This window comes from Polypterus senegalus, chromosome 8, assembly GCF_016835505.1.
Source record: "Polypterus senegalus isolate Bchr_013 chromosome 8, ASM1683550v1, whole genome shotgun sequence".
Lineage (NCBI taxonomy): Eukaryota > Metazoa > Chordata > Cladistia > Polypteriformes > Polypteridae > Polypterus > Polypterus senegalus.
In genome coordinates, this window is record NC_053161.1 from 100,033,845 (window position 1) to 100,054,913 (window position 21,069).

At 38.1% G+C, this 21,069-nt stretch overlaps 1 protein-coding gene across 3 annotated transcripts in view; it reads left to right on the forward strand.

Moving 5' to 3' along the window:
- The first annotated feature begins 19,407 nt into the window (after window positions 1-19,407).
- The window catches only part of fam107b (family with sequence similarity 107 member B), a 75,864-nt gene continuing 74,202 nt past the window's right edge, over window positions 19,408-21,069 (forward strand). Inside the window, exon 1 of one of the 3 annotated variants that reach the window (XM_039761490.1) lies at window positions 19,408-19,714. The gene's annotated coding sequence lies outside the window, so the exon portion shown is untranslated. The remainder of the gene's footprint in view (window positions 19,715-21,069) is intronic. The other 2 variants (XM_039761491.1, XM_039761489.1) reach the window with 2 other exon arrangements.

The following is a 21,069-nucleotide window of genomic DNA, read 5'->3' on the forward strand; positions in this document are numbered from 1 at the left end:
CAAAGTTGATCACTGGCAGGAGTAGGTCAGAGTCTAGTAAACATGAAATTGCATCTGGCATATTCTTTTTATTATCTCTAAGTAGTAGGCTGTGAATTTTGAATAACAGTCTTTAAAAATCAATTAACTGTACCCATTTGCTTGATATACCAGTCTGTGTTGACTAATGAGCTTTTACTAAGAAAGTATCACGGCCATTATCTTCACTTTAAAATAAGATCCTTAAAAGGGAAAAAAAACAGTACAGCACTGCTGACTTCTGATAACATCATACTGTAGGAAAAGTGGTTTATCATTTTTGGATGGGAAACAATTACTTGGCGTTGCCTTTTTTAAAGACACTTTAAGACTTAACTATGACAAAGAGCCCAGTCTTATGATTACTGAAGAATGCTGGGATAATTTTTGCCAAATATAAAAGTGCTCCCTACTTACAGTTATCAGTATTCTTGAGACAAGACCCCTTCTGTCTAACTCCTTTAACAGTGCAAGTTTTCCTGCTAATATAACATAATGAACGATTATGGCCATAGCGACTGTGACAGAACATTTCTCACTGTTCACAAAAGATGACCATTCAAAGTGCACATTTTTGAAACAATTTATTATCTGCTGTGAGGGTTTTTATCAAATTCCATTCTGTAGGCTGTGTATTCCACAAAAATGTGGTTTTAACAGAACATTGTTTTACTTTTTCAAAACTGAAATATCACACTTTCTATGTGTAAACATCTTCAACTAAATCTGTTATTTCAAGTAATTTATTTGCCACTTTCAAATACTATATTTATGTAAAATATCAGGTGTATAAAGTATAGCATGCCACATATTAGGTATCTTGTACCCAAATGCACAGCTGGGCCATACATTACTAAGGCCCACTAATTTTAAGCTATAGATGTGTGCAAGAAGCTTAATACTGCAATCCTGACTAAGAATATTGATGTAGAACATTAATGGTAAAATGTACAACTAGGAAAAGTTACTGTATATTTACAAAACATGCTGCAATTTGAAAATGGATAAAAGAAATGAATGACTACATGGATAAAATAGGTTTTTGTCTAAGCAACATGGTGGCATGGTGGTGAACACTGAGGTACTGAATTGTAGCCAGGTTGCTGTTTTTTTTTTTGGGAGCATACAGTGCGTTGCCGCACCCACCACACGGCAAACCACCTGGATTGAGACCTGAGTGCAGCTGTACAATGGGTGACACCTCGGCACCACCCTGAACAGTGTGACGTTTTTAGAGTGGCTAGAGTGCCAATCCTGCCACCAACCCCCAAGTTTTCCCTGCAAGTTGGAGGACCTGCTTGCATTGCTGGATGCACACTAATGTCAGACCCAGGACGGAGCAATTGCAGGTTAAGGGCCTTGCTCAGGGGCCCAACAGAGTGGAGTCACTTCTGGCGTTTTATGGGATTTGAACCGGCAACCTTCCTCAGAGTCATCACTCTGCCCAGTTCACTGATGGTGTGGAATTTACAGGTAGATAAGTTATCTTTCTAATCTTACATTACTTGGATAGTTGACCATTCACACATGCATTCATAAATGATCTGCCTCACCTACATCAATATTAATGAAATACATGTGTATACAGCAAGGGGGTTCTCTTTCTCCCCCAGGAAGTGTTTCTTCATCCAGAATTGACGAGTACCTTCCCTTTTGTACCCATGGAGGAAAATAATTACAAGAGACAGAAATATGGTACAAAAAGAGACATATGTATTTAACTGCTTTAAAAGATAACATTCATTCCCAGAATATAAAGCATAATCCTGTATACATCCATATTCAGGCAGGAGCGAAGCAAAGGGACATCCCAGCCAAGTGGGAGAATGCTGACACACAGATGTCCTATCCAGCGAGGTATTTTGGCGGCATAGCGAGACACTTCTGACGTCATACTGGATCCTCATCATTATAAACACTGACATAATTACATATTAATAGAATTCGTGTCAGATATGGGTGACTACCCGAAGAATTTTCTGGTTATTAATAACTTCACATGGTTTTTTAACCATATTGGTCAAGCAGACATCAACACCTTTTGAAATAACCTGCTTGTGTCCTTCACATGTTTTCTGTCTATCTCCTTAACCTGACTTACAGCTGTCATTTGTCAATCTCCCTAGTAGACTCTCTCTCACTCTCTCTCAGCTGAACTGCATAGCTTTGTGAAATAAACTTCATAAATTACATTTTGCACAAATAACCTTCTTGCTACAACATGTAATTCTTATTTCTGTTTCATGGTCATGGGCTCCACACATTTATGGTTAGCCACACCCACTGTCCTTTTTATTCTGTTCTAGTTTGTTCAAGTTACTGAGCTCTTCAACATGTTTTATGGACCCTTCCCTGCTCCTCACTCAGTTTTAGTCCAATATCAGAAATTAATCAATTATATAGTAGGAGGAGTCAAAAGTGTAAAAGCTTAATCTTTAGTTTGTTTGTGGTCTCATTTTATTTGATAGCTTCTGTCTTTCTCAGATTTTGGCCTTTCCTTTGTCTTTTTATCTTTTTACATCATTAGTGTTGTTCTGCTGCTTTGGATGTTTGCATCTTTGCAAAAAAAAAAATCTAACTTTTTATATATCATACAACAACAACATGGATGTCATAATCTAATTACATTTTACTCTTTTAAATGCCATGACAACTGAAAGTTTTATTTATTTTTCTGTTTGTTATGTTTTCCTATTTATGTATTAATGATGTCATTACACCACTGTTTTACATCTTGGTTCTTACAGTTACACATGGTGCTACAGGCAAATCCTTTGTGTATGTGTGTGTGATGGCAAGGTGGTTATCATGCGAGCTGTGCACAGTCCAAAGACATGCAGGTTTGGTGTGGTTGGTGATTCTAAATTGTCCCTAGTGTGTGCTTGGTGTGTGTGTGTGTGGGTGTGTGTGTGTGTTCCCTGAAGTGGGCTGGCGCCCTGCCCGGGGTTTGTTTCCTGCCTTGCACCCTGTGTTGGCTGGGATTGGCTCCAGCAGACCCCCGTGAGCCTGTAGTTAGTATATAGCGGGTTGGATAATGGATGGATGGATGGATGTTTTAAAATAAACACCTTCTGCTCAGTTTGACAAGACTAGCATCTCTGTCAGTTTTTTTGTGAGCCAATTTTTTACTTTTGGTTTTGACTTTCTTTTGTTTAGTAATTCAGAAATGTCAAGTCAATTTGTTTCAGTGGCTAAGTTCTAGACTTTTGTGAACTGCCCAATGCTCTGTCCAAATTACTCTTCTTATTTGTCCATAACAGACCACTATTTCAAATAATTTGTGACCATTGTGGAGTTGTAGTTATCATTGCCATGTGACAAAACTTGGTTCTAAGTCTGATTACCTTAGCAGTTTTGGCATTTGCCCTGAGTTTGTGTAAATACTTTCTGATCATCATCTACAGTCCAAAGATATGATGTTAGATGAATTGGCCTGGTGCTGCTAAGTGCAGGTGTTTGAGTAAATGTTCCCTGTTATGTTATAATTGCCATTCCACGTATACTAGCCTCATTAAACCAATTGCTAAGTCTCTAGTTTCCCATAATACTAATCTGGAACACACAGAGAGTGTTTTCTTTTAGTTAGATCTCTATAGATACATGAATATAAAAGCTACATTGCAGGATTATACATAATCTCCACCCTATGGTTCTTATATAGATCAACACCAACTACAGTCCTAGGGCAAGTAGAGTTTGAGCCTTGCGGTTTACTGAGATTCATAAATAATATATAGAGATTTTCAAAGCACATGGATGCTTAAAGGTCTATCAGAAAATGAATTCAATGAAAATTGTTTAAAATGCTGTTTTTTTTATACTTGAAGCATGAACATAAATATAACTTGAGTAAATGCCAGCTTTTCAAATCAGTGGCTCTGTCAGGCTCTATTCTAAATCATTCAACAATCCTGTAAATCAGGTTAAACAATATGGTGGGTGTTGTGTTTTCAATTGTTTTCAAATGCAGACAGAGTGGTGTCCCATATTGAGCAGCAATTGGGGTTCTGAACAGTAGCTAACAATCTCAAGAAAGACACCTTTCTTGCAACAAAAATATCAAGCAGGAAGTAATTCACAGACTGGGAATCTTGCAAAACATCATTTTGCCTCCAAGGGGACCCCACAAGATACACAAAACATGATTTTCCACCTCCAGGGAGAGGAACAAAACATATACTGTTGGGCCTTAGTCAGATCAGACTGTTTCTGATTTGTTTTCATGCAGTTTGTGTGAGGAACTTGCAAACTTAGGTGCGACTGCTGATCCTAATGTGATGTGGGAGACCTTCCGTGACAAGAGTCTGAAGGTTGCTGAGGGTTGTGTTGGCGTTGCCTGTGGTCCCAGAAGTAGGTATTTCATCTTGTAGGGCACCCTGGATATCATCGAGAGCAGTTGCAGCACATGGCTTGATGGCCACTCCTGCCTGTACCAGGAACAGAGAAGGATGGCTGCAAGGGCTTAGAGGGCACATGAAGAGGCATTTGTTAGAGGAATCTGTGAGCAAGTGACATACCATCTATGGTCTAGTGACCCATAGTGACAGCTGACGGAATGGTCCTTACAGATAATGCTGCAGTTGTGACCCACAGGGCTGGTAAGTTTTAGCAGCTGTTTAAAGCTGATCCTCTGGCTAGGACATTAGACATTTCTGGGTCAATAGTTCTTGAGGCTGATCCTTCAATTATCTGTGAATCACCTAATATCAATGAGATTGCACAGGTAGCGAACCAACTTTGGGTAGGGAAGGCTGCAGGAGTCTGTGGTATTCTCCAAGTTGGTGGTAAGGCTGTCCTCCTGGAACTGCAAGCAATCTTTGCTTACATTTGGGAGATGGGCATTGTCCCAACAGACTGGAAAGTGGGACTTGTTTCTATCTGGAAAAGAAAGGTGATCGCCTGGATTGCTGCAACTAGAGGAAGATAACACTGCTCTTGGTGCCGAGTAAGGTTCTTACTAGGGCTATCCTCAATAGGATCCGTGATCACTTGCTCACCTATCAGTGACTAGAGCAGTCTGGTTTTAGGCCTAAGAAATCTACTATCAACTACATCCTGGCACTGAGGGTTCTCATCAAGCGCAAACACAAATATTAACAGAGTTTCTTTGAAGCCTTTGCCAATTTTTGTGGCGCAATTCTTCAAGGACAATCTAAGAGGACCAGAGAGGCTGGACCAGGCCAAGGGGACAGCCACGTAATACTTGGCTGTGCCTGATAGTCATTTCGGGGGTGGGGGGTGGGAATGGGACTGTGGGTATGCCTTGGGGGTTACCAAATGGGATTCTTAGCTGTTTCGTCTTGTGGGGGGTGCAGAAACATGCTGTACCAGTGCATGCTCACCAACCTGACTTTACCTGACCCTAGCCCATGCATATGCAAGACGTGCATATGCAAGACATTCTGTAAATAATGACTGCAACACAATGTCTAAAAATACTTACTTTTACAAATTGTTAAGTACATGACTTGTCTGGGGTCTTGCAGTATATATACAGTGGTGAGATATGAACCTTTGTCTATAGAGTTATTTGTCAAACCTTTTTCTGAGCTGGCTCAGCCACACTACTTGATTGTGAATGCACAGGGCATCATTTAGGACTGAGGTGCTTTAATCTGGATCTAGTGTAACCTTAGTATGACGCTAACAGAAAGCTGAATAGGAGTAGTTATAGCATACTGTCTTATAACACTGAAAGGTTTATTATATTCTATTTGTCTGCAGAAACAACAAACAATTTTGATGTTTTTGCTAAAATCTAATTGTATTATATCTATTGTGGAAAACGTACCCCCAGACACAGCCAGACCGACACCAGAATGTCCAAAACACACTTCTTTTGTTTAAGTTCTTTGAGCACCACAATGCCTTCTCTCACCAACTCTCTCTCCTTTGTCGTCTTCTTCTTCTTTTTCTCTTTCTTTCTTTCTCTCTCTTTCTCTCGACCTCCTTCCTCCTCCTCACAAGCTTCGTCTCCTTCCTCCCAACTCTGGCTCATCTACTGGAAGGAGGCAGCCCCTTTTATTATGACCCGGACGAGCCCCAGGTGCTCTCCCTGATGTCACTTCCTGGTGTGGCGGAAATGTCAGGAAAGCATCTGGAAGCACTCCGGGTCTTCTTGGAATTATTTCCGGCAGTAATTCCTGGTGTGGCGGAAGTGCTGCCATCCAGGATTCCCTCACTGTCCAGGCGCCCCCTGGCGGTGGCCACGTCCTCTCATGAGCGTCCCAGCTCCCTCCTTGTGGCCCCCAAATAGGCCCGGGTGGCTGCCCTCTTGTGGTCGAGGATTAACATTGTCCACGTCGGGGACTATCCAGGCGTCCCGGCCGGGCAGTGTCCCCACTCATCTGTGACACTATATAACACAATAACAAAAAACCCATCTATTGCAAGGTTGGTGCAACTATTTTTTTCAATCTTATTTTGCTTGTGGTAAAGAAAAAAAGAGAAAAGAAAACAAAAATGTTCCATTAAAATGGTCTGTTTAGTTCAGACTTAGCCAAGCAGAATGACTTGGTGCTCCTTGGTGCTGCCCTCAGTTAATTCCTGGAATTACACCTTCTGAATGTAACTTTTACTTACACTCAGGCACTGGGGATGTTTGTCATTTTTTTCTTTTTGTTTTCATGTTGAACATTTTTTTCTTGCTCACTGATATGAATATGAAATCTAAGAAGTGGTGGCAACTCTTGATTTCTACATGCCTGATTTGCAAAACACTGTGTACTAAAGTGTCATAATTTTCATGAAGTACGAAGGCATATATTTTACATTCCTCCCTGGAATCCAGCTGTATTTAAAAGGACAAACTCTACATATGAAAATTATTATAATCATGGCATGCAAAGCTATTTTTACATTATCTTTCTTGTGCCTTGCCTTTTTCACACAGTGCAACTTATTTTGTATGTTTGTAAATGGTGTCTATCAAGCATTTTGAAGGCCTATTATTCAGAAACTGCTAGCTGGCACAAGCCAAAAGATTTGACTAGGCGATTTTGGACTGGGTGGTGCATTAGATAATTGCACATTAGTACAGCAAAAGCCATTTCCTTTTGATACTTGGGTGTGAGTTCCATCACAGACAATAGCTTCTAAATCTGTTCCATCTCATGATGCTTGCAGAAAATGATTTCAACAAGCAAAGCAGCAGTCATAGCAGATGATTATCACTTTTCTAAAGCGTGTAGAATACTAGTATCTGTTCATTGTCTTTAGCAAAAATATTTTTGCATGTCAAAACATGAGATTTACAGATTAGACTAATAAGAAGGCAAATTTAGGTTTTCATTTTAAGAAAGCTTTTAATTTAAGTGTATGTGGTATGAAGGAAACCCTTATAATTATAACTTAAAAGTCAACATTTGTTGAAATGGTGCATACTGTAATAGAATCTGCTATATTATTATTATTATTATTATTATTATTATTATCACTGCTGTTTCGTGAAAATTATAATGTTCTAAAACAATAAGACATTCACAGTTTGGTACTTAAATATTGCAATGATTCTTATAATACAGAAAGTATTCATTGATGCATTCAAAGCTACTTTTCAAAGAGACACAGATATTGATAGGTCATATGCAATCAGGATTAACAGACACAATTACATGAAAGCATCAATTACTCAGTCCAAATACTGAGAGGGTTAGCAACTAACTAGTTAAATGACACATATACAGTACTAATAGTTTAGCAGCTAATTAGTCCAATAGGTACAAATACTGATACTGAGGTTAGCAACCAATGATAATCTATGTATTTGGTCTCTCTCACAAGGAAAAAAGTTTCCTTCTTGTGTTTTGCCAGAATCATAAATATGTCATGATGCTTGGTTGAAGCAGTCAGAGCCCGGCTGGGATACCAGATGGAATTTTGCTTTTCCCCATCTCTGTACTCAGATGATCTTAGCTAAATAAATTTGTACATTCTATTTAAAAGTTTTGAAACACATTAAGAGTGCAATTTATTTATTTAAAAAAGTCATGGATGTACCATATATATGTATATCATAATTATCAGATGGCATAAATGGTTTAATCAAAGGGCCTATTTAGTCCTGGGTCTTGCATAGGAGGAATGAGTGGAGAATGGAAGGACTCAGAGATCAGTGTTTTGTAAAACGGTCAGATTACAGCAAGAACAGATATCCTGAGGACCTAACAGCAGGAGCAGGTAGAAGTGCAACAGGGACTGTAGGAAAAGAAAATAAAGCTGTTTTTGCGCTCGCGTGTATAATTTAATGCATTCTGCTATCCCAAACTTAAATTAATTGAGTTCACTGATTAGATGGATGAATATACACAGTATACAGTATTCCACTTTATGTTATTAAATCAACCAAGATATGATTACGTATATATGATTAAGTATAACAAAATGTCAAAATGCTTTTATGTTTAAAAATCATGATGTTTTAAAATATTTGAAAAAATTGCTTGTTTAGTGATTTATTTTATGAGTCAGTCTTTTCTTTATATTTTTCTTTTCATGGCAATCACCATCCCACAATGCTTCATATGTCAAATGCAAAATTGCAGAAGAACATGACATTTGTAAAACCAGCAGAATAACTGAGTTTTTGGCTCACATATTAAACTATATATGAAATTCAACTCTGAAACTGTGGTTTGAAGTCCTAGCTTTCTGCCTTTAGGGCAGGGCTGTAACAACTACCATCATGGAGGTACCATTTAGCTGAGCCTGTGTTCGAATCATGCCTTTCAGTAAATCCTAATATTACCTCATTGTGTTGTTAGCAACAATAACAATGGTATGACAGCACAAAGAGATTTTATTACTAAGATATATGAAGTGAGAAGAGCACAAAGTAAATTGATTGCACAGTGAGGTACATTGATGGATGTAACATTGTCTTTTACATGACAAACTGTTTATTATGACATCCCTGCTCTCTTTTAAAATGCATTAATTTATTTAAATGTATTTAATACTTAAGACTAATTTAAATAAATATATAACAATAACGTCACAAAATGTATGTGTTTTGTTACTTATTTCATTGTGTTTTTATTTAATTATTTAGTCTTTTTTTTTTGTAAAAACACTACACAGAAAATGTCAGTCAGTCATTGTCTAACCCACTATATCCTAACACAGGGTCTCGGGGGTCTGCTGGAGCCAATCCCAGCCAACACAGGGCACAATGTAGGAATAAATCCTAGGAAGGGCGCCAGCCCATCACACACACACACACATACTAAACACAATTTTGGATCGCCAATGCACCTAACCTGCATGTCTTTGGATTATGGGAGGAAACCAGAACACCCAGCGGAAACCCACGCGGAGAACATGTAAACTCCATGCAGGGAGGACCCAGGAAGCAAACCCAGGTCTCCTTACTGCTAGGCAGGAGCCACCGTGCCGCCCTACAGAAAATGTATAATGCTTAAAATTTTAACGGTGAAAAATATGCCCACTTCAAATTGCAGTGCTCAATAGGATCTGATTAGACACCATATACACTTTGACTTATGTTGTGGTACTGAACAAATAAAGTCACACAGTGTTATTCCTACCTTAGTAGGGGGACTTGAGTTTTTATTTATCCAGAAAATCCAGCAGTGACTCATATGATGCCCAGGCTGAGGTTAATTGTATGCTTGTCACACTGTTGTGAGGACGATTTCTTTCACATATAAAAAGCAGGAGCTACCAAACCACAGGGGTCTGAATACTTAGGCAGGCAGCAGACTCAATTTTTGACTGTAATACATATGCTTACTTATTCCATTTTGATATCTTGTGTTTATTTTTTTGATTATATCAGTTTACCATAAAAACAGATTAGAAACAAATGTATAAAGGAAATTTGTAATATAGCAAAATTAAACATTTTTCTAAAGAGTTTAAAGGACAAATTCTGTTGATTTGATCATGTTAGAAAAAATAGTAGTGCAAAGTTTACTCACACAGTTGGTAAAGCTGTAAAGGTTATGCTGTTTGGAATTGTTAAAAGCTAATAGTGCTTCAGCTGCAGTGGTACTGATTTCTTGGATCAGCTATCTTTTTACATAATAATACAGATTTTAAATATTGTGCTGCAACAAAAATAAAAAAAATCAATGTTAAAAAGCCATGTGTATAGTTTCCAATCAATCTGTTTGTCTATCTTGGTACATTCAATACATTAAGTCCTGGCAAACAGAATAGAACACCATCATAAATATGCTTTATTTTCTTATTTATATTGGCAGAGATCTGAAAACAGCAAAGAAAGAAAAATAAACTAATTGGATCAAACAGCCATACAGTTTCTATTTTCAGATTGTATCTTTCCATATAAATAGCATCCCGAGTTTCTTTATTGCGAAATTTTATAAATGAAGCTAACATTATTAAAGGACTCATGAAGCATGTCAAAGGTGGCACATTTAAAGTCCAGTAATTTAGACATTATCTCACACTTGGTCAAAGTAATAGAATAAGTATGGAAGTGACTATGACCAAAGATAACCATTACAATCTAATTAAAATTAAAATATGTAATTATGACAATGGCATTATTATGGCAATTAAAGCTCCATTTCACATTAAAGATAAGCATAAAATATAAAACCAACAAAAAAAGTAACAATCTGTTAAATATCCTCATCCCAGGACCACTAAACCAGTCAGTTTTTACTACTTGTTAAAAGAAGTGTTATTGCTAGTGTTACATGAAGCTGAGTAAAATGGAACAGTAAATTAATGCATAAAATGTATTGACTTGGATGTGTTACTGTAAATGATGTGACCATGCCACACATATTTCTAAATTTCTTAAAAATTAAATCACAATGATTTTTTTTTATTGGTGTGATGGAACAGGTATAGGGGTGGCACGGTGGCGCAATGGGTAGCGCTGCTGCCTTGCAGTTAGGAGACCCAGGTTCGCTTCCCGGGGTCCTCCCTGCATGGAGTTTGCATGTTCTCCACGTGTCTGCGTGGGTTTCCTCCGGGTACTCCGGTTTCCTCCCAAAGACATGCAGGTTAAGTGCATTGGTGATTGTCCCTAGTGTGCGCTTGGGGTGTGTGTGTGTGTGTGCGCCCTGCGGTGGGCTGGCGCCCTGCCCGGGGTTTGTTTCCTGCCTTGCACCCTGTGTTGGCTGGGATTGGCTCCAGCAGACCCCCGTGACCCTGTAGTTAGGATATAGCGTGTTGGATAATGGATGGATTGAACAGGTATAGAAGCAAACTTTTTAAATAGACTAGGAGGTTAGAGATTAGATTGATCTATAAGTAACATTCTGACAGATGTGAACCAGATGTGACTGGTCTAGATTATGCTACTTGCCCACTGGATACTTAGAAAATGTAACAAAAACTGACAAGAAAAGGGTGTATGAAGAGATTAGCTGACAGATAACTTATAAAACAGTGTTATTGTATAAACAGAAACTTTCTGTATTTGAAGTAAATGGTGACCTTGACAAGTACAAAGCCTATTGTATTTTATTTCTAAAACAGAATCAAGTATTGAATTGATTCCTTTGTATGCATTTATATAAATATAAACTGTTTCCACTGTATCCTATATTATGTTTTAACTTTAGTGAATTTATTTTAAATGAAATATTCATGACAAATATTTCCTGTATAAACCACCTCAACTAGCTCTGTTAAATCTACTAAAGGCAATGATTTCACTTTAAGTCCGCCTTGTACTGTTAAACTCCTGACCCCATCATGGAAAATGAGTCCAGCAAACCAGTGCAAGAACTTCATTTTGGACATTTATATACACCATCTTGTTCTTTCAGTCATTGCAGTTAAAAATAGAGGTGCACACTGAGGACATTCTGACACAGTCTCTTTATTTATTAGTCAATGTCAAAAACATCTTTGCCCTCACTCATGAATTAGATCCAGAAGTACTTAAAATCCACCATATGGGGCCGTTCATTCCTCATATCTAAACAGAAGGCCAGCTACACTCATCAGTGGGCCAATAATGATCTCAGAATTACACAAACAGATAGATAGATAGATAGATAGATAGATAGATAGATAGATAGATAGATAGATAGATAGATAGATAGATAGATAGATAGATAGATAGATAGATAGATAGATAGATAGATAGATAGGCATTATTTGTCCGTAAGGGGAAGTTAAAACTTTACAGAAGCTCAAACAAAAACAGAATATTTATAAGACATGATCTCATTTTAATCATTTCACACACAGCTGTGACCAACTCCCTGTGCTGGTGGTCATAGCTTGATGAGCCCATCATCAGCAAAAACCAAAGGTGTAACCCTTAGCTTGCTAAACTTGATTCTCTTCAGACCTCAACTGTGCATTGGTATCTCATACATGAATGAACTAGGTGCATAAAACTCAATGAGATTTAAGGTTAGTAGAGAAGCTAAATTCAACAAAAAAATAGACATTTTAGGTACCACCAGAAATTTTGAAAGCTATTCAGCTTGACTGCAGATAAATAATAGTTGCATGAATAGATGCATGTTATGGTCATTTATTGAGTACATAAACTGTTTTGTGCTGGGCAAAAGGTAAAGAAACAGATGGTGCAAATGCCTGACACCCCATGGACTCACAATTTATCACTTTGGAACTTGTGTAAAACATCTGCATGGAATTTAATATGTCCTCCCCGTTTTCAATAGTATTTCCTCTCATAGTCCAGAGTCAAGCTGTTAGGTTGCCCTGGGTGAATAAGTCTGTATGTGTGAGTGAGTTTCACCTGTGATGGACTGGTACCATCAAGTGTTGATTCCTACTTTGTATTACTTGCTGGCAGTACATTTAGAAATTAAGGTATCAGGAGGATGAATGAAACAGACTTTTCTATGTTACAAACAAAACTGAAACTTATTTGTCTAGGAGTCGTCTGTGGGCAGTCTACACTTAAGTCTACCTACGATTTTTTCTGGATGCTTCAGTGTTCCTCCCACATACCAAAATCATGTGTATTAGGTTAGTTGGAGATGCTAAATTGGCTTAGAGTGATTGTAAGTGTGAGTATGGGTCATTGTGAGAGTGAACCCTGCAAATGTTTGACACTCAGTCCTGGTTTGGTTTATGCCTTGTACTGCCAGAACATTCTACAGCCTCTTTCGACTCTAATCAGTATTGAATGTGTTAGTGAATATGTTATTTTAAATAAAATTGCAGCTTTAAGCAACCTGCTTTAATACAAACATAAAAGATAGGTTACATATATCGTGTTACCGGAACAAGAGCGTTTCACATACTGTATAATGGTAAATGATAAACCATCAGAAACCGATTAAGGATTATAATAAAAGTGCACAGTGCTGGTTCTTACCTATCTTCTGACACTTTCAGGATAAGCTTCAGACCACTCCAACCATGATGCATTTGACTACATAGTCTTAAGAATTTCATGTTACTTCAGACAAGTATTTTTCAATTAGGATACTTCACATATTTTGTTACACATAACATTTAAAAATTTTGCAAAAACATCAATTTATCTACAAGTATCAACAATAAAAAAGTGAGCATTAAGATAAAAACATGTACTTGAGAAGCTTTAAACTGATGACACCAAATTTCTATTGTTTTTTGAGCATCTCTTACAAATAAGAGATGACTGATTATGTTTTTGTCTTTTATATTCATTTTAAGGTTGCCCAACTTCCAAAGAGTAACACGTAACTATAATAAAAATGTTAACTTTCCTTGTGGTGAAGAGCATTGTGATTTTAAGAGATTATATTCTAAGCCTGCAGTTAAATGTTGCTGTCCAAAATTTACTTGTTACATGTTCATATGGTGGTCTAGATTAGAATATACCATATTGAAAACCTAATAGAATATAAGAGACAACAGTCAATTATCTGGATGCAGTTACAATATTACTCAAACAACACTAACAGAAAATTAGCTTTCTGTGCTGTTTAAAGTCTCTTATTCCAATGAAACATTGCACTGATTGCTTGAAAAACTAGAGAACCCACTACACATTGATGTGCTCCCTGGAGCACTAGAAAACATTTTAGCTGCCCTAGGCTCATACTAATTCTGGTAATAGAGAATAGGATAACATTTGTGATTTATTTGTGGTAAACAGTATATTTTTGTATATATTATTTTTTCGGATTTGCATGAAAAGTTTGTGTAAAATAAACCTAGTTAAGTAATTTTTGTCTTTTTTTCAAAAATTGGCATTCAATTAAGGCAGGTGAAAGATAAATCTCTTTAAGGATGTTTTGACATATCAGTGTCTAAATGACCAAATTAGTCCCAGCCATAGAAAAGATCTGCTGATACAATGATTTCTGATTTGCTTCTAGCTATGAAAAATATCAGGATAACTTAACCTAGTAATAACGGCTACTACAATTAAAAAACTGGATAATTTTCTGGATAGGAAATGCATAAGGCTGCAAATATGGTATGTGCAATTTTAAGAAAAAAAAAACAACCTGAAATTTCAATTTGGCAAAAATGAACTTAAAAAAGTGAGTTGGATTCTCATGCAGACAGTAACTATTGGACAGGGCACCAAAAGACGAGATTATAGTGTGGAACAAGCCAGGGAGGGCATCTTAAGAAATTCAGTATATTTTACTTTCATCAAGAGACAAAGTAATTTTGCTGCTATCTCATTTCAGTGGGTACAGCAAATTGTAAATAAAAAATGTGTATATTAAAAATAGACAGATGGCCATTTCACAATTGTCTCTTGTTTTGAATTAGTAGTGCAGCACTAGACCTTCCCAACTGACCCCAACAGAATGGGTCTGAGACTGGATAGATGAAGGAGTTAAGGTTTGAAACCATGTGGCACAAGGTCTCAGTTGACACCAAACTATCAGCACTTGAGGTGTGGTTCATAGCCAAGCTAGGGGTGTCTTCTGTGTTGTTATTTCATGCTCCTAGATGATCATGTGGAGTTCTGACGTTAGTAATTTATCTTTCCATTAGATAAGCAATGCACAACATTTGCTACTGATCCCTAAAAATCAAGGTATAGACGTTACTGGAATATTGGTTTTCAGTTTAATTTCTCTTTATTTTTTGCTTTGGCATCTCTTTGTCTATCAAGCTTTATTGATTTTATCAAATTTCAGAGTTAATGCTCTGCATCATGTTTACCTACTGTTAATTTAAAGGCATTTCCATAAGACAATCCTTTTTGCTTTTTCTCATAGATTTTCAGCTACTTAATTAAACAACTGATGATATGAATTTCCTAAAACTATCCATCCATTTTCCAACCCGTTGAATCCGATCACAGGGTCACCTGGAGCCAATCCCAGCCAACACTGGGCGCAAGGCAGGAACCAAACCCGGGCAGGGTGCCAACCCACCGCAGGACACACACACCCACACACCAAGCACACATTAGGGACAATTTAGAATCGCCAATCCACCTAACCTGCATGTCTTTGGACTGTGGGAGGAAACCCACGCGGGGAGAACATGCAAACTCCATGCAGGGAGGACCCGGGAAGTGAACTGCACCACTGTGCCACCCTTCCCTAAAACTATATATCAGTAATTATACCGTAAACATCCATCCATCCATCCATTGTCTAACCCGCTGAATCCGAATAGGGTCACGGGGGTCTGCTGGAGCCAATCCCAGCCAACACAGGGCACAAGGCAGGAACCAATCCTAGGCAGGGTGCCAACCCACCGCAGGACACGCACAAACACACCCACACACCAAGCACACACTAGGGCCAATTTAGAATCACCAATCCACCTAACCTGCATGTCTTTGGATTGTGGGAGGAAACCGGAGCGCCCGGAGGAAACCCACGCAGACACGGGGAGAACATGCAAACTCCACGCAGGGAGGACCCGGGAAGCGAACCCAGGTCTCCTAACTGCGAGGCAGCAGCGCTACCACTGCGCCACCGTGCCGCCCCTACCGTAAACATAGTTGTGCTAATCAACAAAAATCATAACACATGTATTTGCCACCTATCACCTTATAAAGAAACATGAAAACAATGTCAACATTTTTAGAATGCATTTAGTAGATTAATAAAACATATTTTAAATTATGATAAAGAATCAATATGTTACAGTACTGTTTTTTAAACTCTCCTTGCTATCCAAGATATGTACATGTGTGTGCTAGTTCAATACTGATAAAAAATTCAGAATAAACAATATTGAATACACTCAGAATTTTACTATACTTTGTATATGTGAAAAACACAACTGAAAAAATATGCAATGATGCAAATCCTCCTTTAGTAAAAGGTAAATTTGTTGTCTAAACTGCTCAGCTGGTGGTAGATGCTTTGGACCCATTAGCTCGTGTGGAAAGAAAAAAAAAAAAAAACTGTGGTCACTCAAACAAAAAGAAGAGGAGGCAATTTCTGCATCACCAGTGTGGTAAGGAGGACTCTCAGTTTAATTATGCAGGACTGGAACAGGCAAGATTAGAACAAGATAACCTTGCTTCATCGGCAAGGCCTAAAGATTATGTGTTTGTTTACTGTTGAATTTGAACCTGAACACGTGATGATGTCAGGGTTCCATGTTTTGAACATACCAAAAAAACTGATGCACTTTCAAATATGTGTAGTAAATGTTTGTTTTCTTATTTCATTTTTGTATCCTTGCCTTTTAAATATGGAAAAGCTGGAACGTTTAGTGAAAGTTTGTTTTTGCAAGCACATTTACCTTAACCTTGGCTGAATTTGGTACGTACCATGTCTGTGATGCTGTAAGGATAGGCCCCGACTCCTGATACTCTGATTTCCCTAAAGTAGTTTACAAAAATGAAAAAACTGGTACCCAAATATCTGAGTGTTTCATACTTGCCTTAAACAGTCTTGTTACTACAATAGAATTAATTAAATTAGATATCAAATTATTGAGACAATGTCCTCAGAAGCTTAATATAGTCCATAGTTCTGCCCATAAGTGATTTAATTTCATAGGTGGTTTAATCAGGAAGGGGTGTAATGAGTTTCCTTTTATAGAAACAATCAATTTAGTGCCTTTGTCACTGGGTCAATCAATTGACCACCACCAATCAGAGACTAGAAATTATACCCAACAATGTCTTATTTCAGCTAGAGTTTTATGTATGCCAATAATATGACACATGCAGTTGCTGAAAGCTGTTTATGGCATTTAGCTTAGGCCCTGCTTTCTAACAGGTACTTGACATTGCCAAACAATGCTGCCTTCTGTTGTTGGCAAATACTGTATTAGACTAAGAATTTTATGTTGTTTAAGTTCTATTTCATTTTAAGTAATTTTTAATTACAAGCATTTACTCTCAGGAAGAAGTCAAAAGTGCTTTATAGTTTCCTGCCTTTAAAAATGAATCACAACAAATGCTTTGTGGGACAATTGCTGGGGATCTTCTTAGAGCACAAAACAGAAACGACTGTGTTTGAATATTCTTTAAAACATATAAGCTTTTGGTAGAACAACTAAGCTTCACAGCTAGACTTACACATCATTAAATGCAAATACACGGCACTCGGCTATTGCTAATATCTACACATGGATGTGCTAATGCATAGATAGGGGCAAAATATTTATTCAGGTCACCACTTCATTGTTTCTCTCAATTTTCCAGCTGTTGGCAGTATTTAGTCTTGTCTGGAATATGTTGTGCTTAACAGCTAAATGTAGGGACATCCAATTGATACTCAGTGTTGCTTTTGCAAGGACGGTGAATAATGGGCTGAGATTTATTTATTCTTTTTTTAATGTTACTTTTGGCAGCTAAACTTAAAAGTACTGGCTTCATGGGTACACATATAAAGGTTCTTAAAGACTGCTTATAGACCAACATTACCGTTAAATTTTAAATACCAGAGAGACATAGATAGATAGATAGATAGATAGATAGATAGATAGATAGATAGATAGATAGATAGATAGATAGATAGATAGATAGATAGATAGATAGATAGATATGCAAGAACTATGTCTTCAGTGCCTTCAGTACCATCTAGCCATTCCTGTTAAGGGGTAAGCTCAGGGATGTGCAGGTGGATGAACCTATGGTACCTAAAGGAATAAAGGAATATCTGTCTGGCTGAACACAGTTTGTGAGGCTGTACCTCTGATGTGGATTTGAGCAACACTGGAGTGTCACAAGGAACATATCTTTCTCATTTTCTATTCACCCTCTACTACCTGGACACTTCTGTAAATTCTCAGATGATACTGCACTCATCGGGTATTGACAAGGAGGATAAGACAGTATAAGTACTGAAGTCAGACAAAGAACTTTGTTTCTTAAGAGCCACTATGACAAATCACCAAATAGTATATGTGGGTTTGGCACACTACTACAAGTAAATGGAGAGCCACATCACTGATTAGCTGGACTTGTCCAGTAACACAGTGGAGAAGGCGCAGAACAGACTCTTTTTTTCTTATAGGAGGGTGTGTTCTTTTAATTTGGGTAGCAACATTCTTTATATGTTCTGCAGGATGGTCAGTACAATTTTCTACACTGTGGTGTGCTGGGACAGTACCATCACATCAAGAGAGCCCACCGAATCAACAAGCTAATCAAGAAGGCAGGCTCAGTTGTGGTACACAGAGTAATAGTAGCAGAGGAGACAATTAAGACAAAACTGATGGTCATTATGAACAACTCTGCACATCATTTCTCTGACACACTAGCAATAAGTACTTTCAGCCAATTAATTATTTAGCAGATATTTGTAAAGAAAAGTCACTGGGGCTCCCTCATACCTCTGGCAATATGCTTTTATAATGCTTCTTAGAATTAGCAAAGGTTTTTTTTTTTCTTAATTCTGGTGTGTTTCTGAGGTTGGTTGCTGTTGTTTGTAACAACGATTCTTGAGCTTCCTTAAAAAGCTAAACTCCCCCCTTAGGACAAATAAAGTACTTTCTATCCATCTCTGTGTTAGATACATAAATATATGTAAATAAGCGTGCTCATCATGGTTAATGTAATCTAAATGATCAGACAAACAAATAACTAAGCAATATGCATAAAATAAATGTTTTGATACAATAGGAAAAACAAGAATGGAATACGCTGATTTTGGCGCTGCGTACTGTAAAACGGGGTGCAATGTTTAGCTACAGTTTTCTGTACTCATTCAGTATTGTGATAACATTATCCTAAAACTCGTCTGTGTCATAAAGCACACTGAGAGTATAGGACTAGTTTAAAAAATATTTTTGATTATTTTACTCTGCAAGAATTCGACAGTGTACACTAAGCATTTTTATTTTTTTAAGCTCCGCGGCAATCCTTCTGTGGAGAAAGCACCGCCACTAGCACCTCCTCCCCCACTCGGTTACAACACCCCCCATGGGAGCTGCCCAGAAAACCCTGTGAAATTTCCTTTCTGGTAATGAATAGCGATCAGAGAGAGAGAGAGAGAGAGAGAGAGAGAGAGAGAGAGAGAGAGAAGGAGTGTAGAGGTGGAGCCTCCTTTCTGTGACTTAATTATTGAGTCATCTGGACCACACACCCCAAGCAATAGTAATTTCCAGTGAGTGGAGAAGAGTTCCGAATCTATTTGGCAAAGGAAGAGCGGAGAAAAAGCAGCTCACTTACGGGAAGGCAGTCGCAAATCAGGAGGCTGGTGACTGAACCGGCGGAGTACTTGAGGTGAGCTCAGGCTGTTTCGACCGTTGTCCGAATGAAAAAAAAAAAGTTCAGAAACAGAGAAGTGGTGTGCAGTACAAGAGAGAAGATCGTAGAGATGAGTGTGAGATGAGAGGGGAAAAAGTAAGTTGTCTTTTTAATGTCAAGGGAGTCTGGGTTGGCGCTGACGGCGGGAGCGCCGGAGCCCCACGGGAGTCTGCAATAGAGAAGAACCCCGCAGGAGTCGAGCTCACATGGCAGACTCCCGGGAAGCCCGTCGTTGTCTTTTATATGGTGCGTGCCTCCGTGGCGAAGAAAGAACGGAAGCCGCGCGTGTTGCTGTCAAGTAGGGCCCTGTTTGCTTGTCACAATGAGAAGTATGCCGGTGAGTGATTTATTAGGCTGCACGTGCGCCGATTGTGTGCGTTGTGATGTGCTCTTGTCAATTCATATGCCCTCTTGGTTAAAAAGCTTAGTGACAAGGGACATCGTGGCGTGTGTCCTAAGTAGTTTCTGCAATGTTAGAATTCTCGACGCACCCACTCACTCTTGTTTGCACGCGGATGATTTTGCTTGTGGCGAACTTAGCATTTTGCACATTGGTAGTAGGTTGCAGCGGACAAGATTAAATATATTGTGGCAAATATCGCTGTGTAAACAAAGGTGCGTGATTAGGTAGTTGTTCGTCAATGTTTATTTTATGTAGCGCCTTTCACTGCGATCATTGTTACAACAGATGCAGCCAATGTTTCGTTACTTTTTGGTTCAAAGGTTCAATCTTTGAGTAACAACATTTTTTGGGAAACAAAGTACAGTAAGTAATTGATGCAGTTTAAAAAAGTAAAGTTTTCTTGTTCTCCAGTTTCGTTCATTTCCTTGACAACTATTTAAACAGTATAATAAATTGACAGTTGGCAAGGGTGGTCAAATATAATGACCACACATGAAAGTGGAAAGCTTTAGAAGAATAACTGGCGTGGCCACGACTTGTCATTGTGAACTTAATGTAAAGGATGGCTTGTCAGAAAGGGTAATCCCCATTCTGAGCACCTCTTCTGAATGATACACGTCACCGTCCTGACTCTGCACATGCCCAGTTCAAGCAGTTAAGGTGCAAAGATGTGGGCAGATGCCCCTACTCCTTAGAACTAAAATAGGAGTAACAAAACTAAAGGAGACATTTCAATAGTATCTCTGTGCTTGTAATTGTTTTTAATGTTTTGATTCATCAACCCAGCCTACGGGATAGTTTTTCACTGCCTTGTTTCATCAGGATGAAATGGAGTTTACCTTTTCAAATGTTTAAAAAGTTTAAAAACTCATCCATATTTAACTGGGCTTAATTACTATTCAACTAAGGGAGCCTTCACTTTTGACCAGTGCAATTTTTAGTGTGACCTTTCGTGCATTGCAGGTATTTATGAAGTGTTTTGTGTTGCTGTACAATTAAGAAATTGGTACTTTTGTAGAAGTTTTTCATAAACGGATCATTTTATAAA